This window comes from Dipodomys merriami, unplaced genomic scaffold, assembly GCF_024711535.1.
Source record: "Dipodomys merriami isolate MVZ:Mamm:240054 unplaced genomic scaffold, mDipMer1.0.p SCAF_1554, whole genome shotgun sequence".
NCBI classification, from domain to species: domain Eukaryota; kingdom Metazoa; phylum Chordata; class Mammalia; order Rodentia; family Heteromyidae; genus Dipodomys; species Dipodomys merriami.
The window spans coordinates 129,396-137,040 of record NW_027202887.1 but is presented as its reverse complement, the minus strand read 5'-3'; the positions used below and the strand labels follow the sequence as shown (position 1 = coordinate 137,040).

The 7,645-nt window shown below is 34.4% G+C and overlaps 1 non-coding gene across 1 annotated transcript; it reads left to right on the top strand.

Annotated features, from left to right (window-relative positions):
- The first annotated feature begins 35 nt into the window (after window positions 1-35).
- Window positions 36-142, top strand: LOC138827408 (U6 spliceosomal RNA). The gene has a single exon (XR_011372083.1). It is a non-coding gene; the product is annotated as a U6 spliceosomal RNA (small nuclear RNA).
- Window positions 143-7,645: the final 7,503 nt, after the last annotated feature.

Sequence of the window (7,645 nt, the reverse complement as noted above, 5' to 3'; positions counted from 1 at the left end):
AAAATCAATTACACTTTATATATAAAAAATGTTCTGTGCTCAATTCGGCAGCACATACACTAAAATTGAAATGATACAGAGAAGGGTACCATGGCCCCTGTGCAAAGGTGACAAGCAAATTCATGAAGTGTTCCATATTTTTACAACAGACGCTGGAGTGGATGTGGCCAGAAAGGAACCCTACTGCATTTGAACCCTACTGCATTCTTGGGTGGGAGTGTAAACTTGTTCAGCTACTTCGGAAAGGAGTATGAAGGTTCCTCAAAAGATTCCACATAGCGCTCCCCTATGACTCAACAAATACTACTTCTGGGCATTTACCCAAATGATCACAAACAAGACCATACTAAAACTACTAGCACTAATATATTTATTGCAGCATTATTTACCATAGCTAAAATATGGAACCAACATTGATGCCTCTCAGTACATGAATGGATCAAGAAAATGTTATAGATAGATAAATAGATAGATAGATAGATTGATTGATTTCCATTGTGTGTGTGTGTGTGTGTGTGTGTGTGTGTGTGTGTGTGTGTGTGTGTGTGAGAATAGGAATTCTATACCTCCATCTGAAAGAATGACATTGCCCAATTTGTTAGGAAATGGAAAGGCTTGGAAAAAATTATATTAGTGAAGTAAGCCAAGTCCAAAGAAACATAGGTCCCATGGTTTCCCTTATTTGCAATAAATAATATATGTCTGAGATAAGCAGAAAAGGTCAAAAGCTATGTGCATATGACCAGATAAGATGATGTTAAATGAAATGACCCCCAAAGTAAGTACACAAGTGGGTTTTTTCTTGCTTGCTATTATTTCAAACGTATTTATAATGTACGATGTATTTTATTGTTTCTTTATATGTTCCTTGCCCACAGTATAACCTCTGTTTTCACTGTATTTGATTTTGGTGCACCTGAATCTTGTATATACACTTAGCTAATTGGGGAGGGGAAAGAAGAAACAAAATGGTTAACTAGGAATACTGGTCCACCCATTGTGACAATGAGATGCACAAGACACTATGTTGAAAGTTGAACTTTACAATTTAGGTGGGGTTGGGGGGGAGTGTACTTGTAGAGGTGTGAGGAAGGGATGGTGGGGGAAAAAACAAAGGAGGAGGTAACAATGCCTGAGAGGAAATGGACTCATTACCTTGCTCATGTAAATGAAACCCCTCTGTATGGTATTTTAACAATAAAATACATATAAAAATGTTCTGAGATGGAAAAGTTTATTTCCCCTATTATACCCATATAATATCATTAACTAAGAAATTAATGCAAAACACTGACGTGAATAAGTGTGTGAGTGTGTGTATGTGTGTGTGCCTGCATGTTGGCGTGCTCAGAGTTTGAACTTAGGGCTTTAAGGTCTTGCTAGGCCTTTCCCCTCTAGTTTGGTGAGCTAGTATATTAGCTACATCTCCATTCATGCTCTTTTCTAGTTCATTAAAATTTTTGAAAAATAATGTCATGATTTTTTGCTCTGATTGGTTTCCAAATGTTATCCACAGAACTCAGCCTTCTGAGTACATATCCTGAGTAGTCAGGATTACAAGGGTGACCAACCAGCACAAGGCTTTCAGAAACATATTAAATGTAGAAGAAAATTTACTTCATGAGTGCTTGTTTTATCATCTACATTTAAAGCATTTTGGAGTGATTATATGTGAATTTATTTCGTTTTTGGAGTCTTAAAAGACAGTACGTGATGATATTTAAAAATTTTACTACTTTTTAAAAAGGAAACTGGAAATGTGGAACAGAAGAAATTTGGCTCTCTTTGGACCTCAATTTATAAGCTCATCTCTGTGCATGATAACCCAATGTCACCAACACAGTCTGTGTTGAAGACAAAATGTGGCAGAAAACAACCACCCTTGGCAACAATTGCTATGGTATTATTTCTTGGACAATATGTATATTGAATTGAGTGTGTAAGAGAATGGAGAATTTTACCTACCTTTTTTGTATTGCTGAAAGACTTTTGGAAACTTTGATTTCCTTCCTCATTGTGTGTCTTTGGACCGTGCACTTAGTGCCTTTAATTACAATTTTTCCCAACATTATAATGGTAATAACATTAGCATTACAGCAAATATTATCTTAAGAATTAAGAGGCATGACACTGGTGAAATACTTAAGTTTCTATGAATAAGCTTTGAGTTTGGTCAGCAATTTTTAATACTAAATATAATTCCATATGTATTACAGAAACCATTACATGTAGAGAGAAACCAGAACTAATGTTATCAATTGACTGTGATCTGCTTTCAAGGAAGCCAGGTGGATAACTTCTCATGCTGTAATTCAAACTGGTTATCTTGTCTTGATATTGTAAAAATATCAGGGACAGAATAATGAAGAAATGTTGTGCACTGAGCTGAAGCGCATATGAAAATGTGCAAAACTGATAAAACGTAAACTTATCTGAGCAGTATATTGTGTTACGTCATTTAAGTTACATTGCAAAGATAGGGAGACCTAGAAGAATGAATTCTCCTTTTGATACCCTATCATAGGGACTTAGAAGGACGAACTTACCTCATGCTTGAAGAGGCATCATCGGATGAGAGGAACAGTGTTTTTTTGTTTGCTTCCTTCCATTTATTCTTCAGTTTGAAATCTGAACTACTTGAAACTGAAGGAAACCAAGGGAAATCAGACATGCAGGCTTTGGAAAGAGCAATAAACATAAAATGAAATAAATATAGCCTTGTAAAAGGTCAAACTAAATTGAGTTTTATAGTCTCAAGTGACCTAAGCAATATCATGATATTGAAAATTTTAAAATGTTAGGAGTTGCTTAATTTTTTCCTTTCTACTACCTTGAATTAATTATTGATTTTGTATAGAGAGCTTAAAGATGAGATTAACAAGTAACATGAATAAAAATGGACAAAAGTTCTGAATAGGCCTGTTTTCCAAAAAGCCCTGAAAATCACAGTGGGTTTACAAAGTTGTGTTTAATACCATTTCTATGCTGGCTTAGTGAACAGAAGTCATTAGAGAAATGCAATTGAAAATTACTATGATACTACTTCATAACTATTATAACTCTTACAAAAAACCCCAAAAGAACCAGGTGTGGTGGTAAAGGTTTGTAATTCCAAGCATTTAGGAGGTTGGACTAAGAGGAATTGAGTCTAAAGCCAGTCTGGGTTACTTCACCTATTAGAAACATGCACTTTCATAAAACTCAAAAGGCAATAATGTTGGTGAGAGTATGGAGAAAAGAAAATTCTCTACACTCTTGGTCAAAATACAGGCTCATATTCTCGTTGTAGAAATTAGTATGCATTTTCTAAAAAAATGCAAAGTTGAAATATCATCTGACTCACCAATCATGTGATTGTTTCTCTCTGGGTAACTCGTAAATATATTTGTAGTTCATTGTTATTCACATTATTCACAACAGCAGCCAAGATATACTTCGAAGTTAAGTGTTCAAATTCACACAATTAAAGCAACTCTGGTACATGCACAAATACATGTTCTGTTTCATCCTTAAAATAGCAAGATACTTCTCCCATTAGCCACAACTTAAAATGACCAGAAAGATGTAATCTAAATGAACAAAAATTTTGTCTTCCGAACTTTGTAATACTACACACACGCAAACACACCAACCTCAAACATTACGAGAGAATTTTTTTTTAAAGTAAAGCAAACTGGAATCACTAGGGCATTTAGATCACAATGTAGAAGATAGTAGATATGAAGGATAACCAAGTACAGAGTTGTAATGTACAAGATGAGGTTACAGGGGACTACAGTGGCCTTACAAAGGAATGAAGCTAAGTAAGTAGGAGTTGTTCTTCCGAATGAAGCTAAATAAATAGGAGTTGTTCTTCCGAGTAGGGTTTGCTCTTTAAAGTTGTTCTTCCTTCAGTAATGGATGAGATTAATATAATTCTTTAAATATACCTGCCTGTTTGCAGAAATAATATCAAACAATATAGCAATAATGTTCTATGCTCAACATAGAACAAAATGTCAAATTAAAATACATAAGATTATTCTTGATATAAACTAATTATTACAAATAAGGGAAAACCTGAGACCTATGTTTCTTTAAGTCTGGCTTACTTCACTTAATATTTTTTCCAAGATCTTCCATTTCCTTACAAATGAGGTGGTATCATTCTTTCTGATGGAAGCATAGTATTCCACATGCATGTGTAAGTGTGTGTGTATGAGAGAGTGACATTTTCTTCATTCATCTACTGAGGTGCATCTGGGTTGATATCATATCTTAGCTATGGTAAATAATACTGTGATAAACACAATTGTGCTGGTAGCTTTAGTGTGGCCTTGTTTGTTGTCACGTGGGTAAATGCCCAGAAGTGGTATTAGTGGGTAATAGGGAAGCATTATTGTGTACATCAAGGATAATCTTAGTAGATGAGCAGAATAGCTCACTATCTACTTACATATGATCTTTTTTTTTTTTTTTTTGGTCGGTCGTGGGGCCTGAACCCTGGGTCTGGGCACCGTCCCTGAGCTCTTCAGCTCAAGGTTAGCGTTCTACCACTTGAGACACAGTGCCACTTCCGGCTTTTTTCTGCTTATGTGGTGCTGAGGAATCGAACCCAGGGCCTCATGCATGCAAGGCAAGCATTCTTACCACTGAGCCACCTTCCCAGCCCTACATATGATCTTATAAGGTGATTCCAAGTGAAATGAACTCAAAGACATGTTTTTGTTGTTGTTGTTCTTAATGTAGTATGTGATTTCTTTTTATCTTTTGTGTTTTCCCCACCAATGTTTATCCCCTGTAGTCACTGTATTTGATTTTGATACCCTGGTTATTGTAAATATGTTGATCTGAACTAGGAAAGGGAAAGGTGAATAAACAAAATAGTGAGACAAAGGACAAAGGGGGAACCTATGCAAACGAGATATTCACAATATTTTGGAAATAATCTTGGGGGATGTTAGGAAGGAAGAGGGAGTAACATGGGGGAAGTGGTAACAAGTTAGAAAAAAATGAATTCACTAACTTACTTATGTAAATCTAACCCCTCTGTACATTAACTTGATAATAAAATTTAAATAAAAATAAAATACATGAGAGCAGCAATACAGGAGATGAGAGTGGGGAAAATATTGTACTATACAGAGAAAAGTAGAACAGCTGTGGAGTACAGTGATTTCACTGTAACATAGGAAGTGATAAACTAGTATACACCTTTTCACCCTCATGTCAATCACTAAACAGGGAAAACAAAATGCAAACTCAGTAAAACAATAGAGATAAAATAGAAAAATAAACAATTAAGGTGAAGAGATGAATTGGACCAAGAATAACAAATGACACAGGAAGCAAATAAGCTGGTAAGTTTAAAAAATATTACCCATAATAGTATTTTTTACCTCTCAATTTGTTAGAACTATAATTCAAATCACAGTTTAATAATATATTATTTTAATAATGTTATTATTACTGATTTAATATTGAATGTTTAACATATAATTTTAATTTTAGTAGATATAGAAAAGAAGAAAGTGAAACTAATTTTAATAATGTATTTCATGAATTGTAAAATTGAGAAGCATTAGAATTTAAACAAACATATCATTATTTCAATAATAAATCATCATTTCATTTTTGTGAATTAATTTAATAATTCAGTTTATTCTACACTTAGCACTCATCATAACATCAAATAATAAATTATTGCATATGACTCTTGGTATTAGGTGAAAAGGCTCAACACTGTGGTAAAATTCACACCACACATTCTCCAGGCAGTATATGAGGGTATGACTCCTCTTGTCTAGCTTAAATTGTGGAAATTTGATTACTACGTGCATGTTAAATTCCTGTCTAGGAGACATCCATAAAATTATATACATCCATAAAATTATATACAGTATTTCATATGATGCTTATAGAACATATTCATTAAATTTTTATTTTCTGTCAAATAAATATTTGTAGAGAGACTGAATTTCTGAGTAGATGATGGTGTATGTGTGCCAGATAATACATATTGAGGCTTATTTTATATTTCTGACATTGTTTCAATAGTTGGATTTAATTTTCCATAAGGTGTTAAGTGTATTATATTGGATATATGAAAGTAATGAATGTTTATTACATTAATCCATTGTCACTTGTCTAATCCCAAGTATAAATTATCCATGTGTTTGAAGTAATGAAAAAAACAACAGATATAAGCAAGATAAATCTGTCTAATGCCAAGTACAAATTATCCATGTGTTTGAAATAATGAAAATAACAACAAATATAAGCAAGATAAATCAGACTCTAGACAAGTATTTCCTCCTTTATTTTGATAGTTGGTCCTCTTTTACAATACAGTATATTCTTGGGAAAATGTGCTCCACGCTGACCACAACTGAAGAATATTATGATTTGATCTATCCTAAGAGAAAAAAGGAAGGTAATCCTTCCTTCCAAACTTCTGCTCCCAGAGATGTGATCTGTTTTATGGTAGTGACTTGAAAATGAACATTTTTCACAGTCAACTTTGAAAAGCCATCTTGATAGACCATTGTTAGAGAGGATTATTCAAGGTTTTGCAAGGATGCCAGATTGGCTCATTTTGAAACAATGAAAACAGAAATTTAGACAGCTGTTTTTGTTTCTTTAGGAGAAAAACCTATTGAGTATAGGCCAGGGGATCATTGGGACCCAGTGAAGCTACTACCTTGAATAGTAAACCTAGACCTCTAAAAAATATACTCCAGTAAGCACAGCCAGTCAGAGCTGCTATCACAGCCTACATGAAGTCAGGCAAATAACAGAAGATGAGAGCCATTTAACTGATAAAAACATATTTTTATGAGTCAGACTGAAATGAGACTCTAGAGAGAGGGTCAGAAATACTGATTAGAGAGATTAAATTTGTCACACAAAGATTGGAAAATAGAATTCCTTGTAGAACAAATAAATCATAGAAAGCCTGTGCATGTAAGAATATGACAGCAGACCAAATTCCAGAAATGCACATTTTCTTAGAGGATAGCTTAATGAATTATCAATGGAAATCTTTGGATTCTTAAATATTTGACCACATGTGGGAGAAGGCCAATTACTGAAGAGAAAGAAAATGTCATCACTCTGTTAGGAGGTTCAATATCACGTTACGAAGTAATCAAGCACAGACTTGTAATAAAAAGAGAAAAAAATAATTTTTCCAAATGAGGGGCTCATTTGATTTGATTTAGTAGTTCTTGATTTATTTGCTAGCAATTCCCATACAATTGATCCAGTCCCACATCTGAGTTGATATTTACTGAAGTATTTCCACATGAAGGAAAAGAGAAAATTTACAAATGTATGATGAAATGAATTGAGGGTGACGTGTTCTAATACTGATATCTGACCTTTAGACACAGGAGAAGAGGTGGATTCTCTTTTTATATAAAAATCCCCCATTTCTTAGCCTGGTGCCAGACGCTCACAGCTGTAATCCTAGCTACTCCGGAAGCTGAGATCTGAGGACTGCTGTTCAAAGACAGCTGGGGCACCTGAGACTGTTATCTCCATTGAACCACCAGAAAACCAGAAGTGGCACTGTGGCTCAAGAGGTGGAGAACTGACCTTCAGTTGAAGAGCTTAGGAACAGGTCCCACTCCCATAGTTAAAGACCAACAACAACAACAAAAAATCC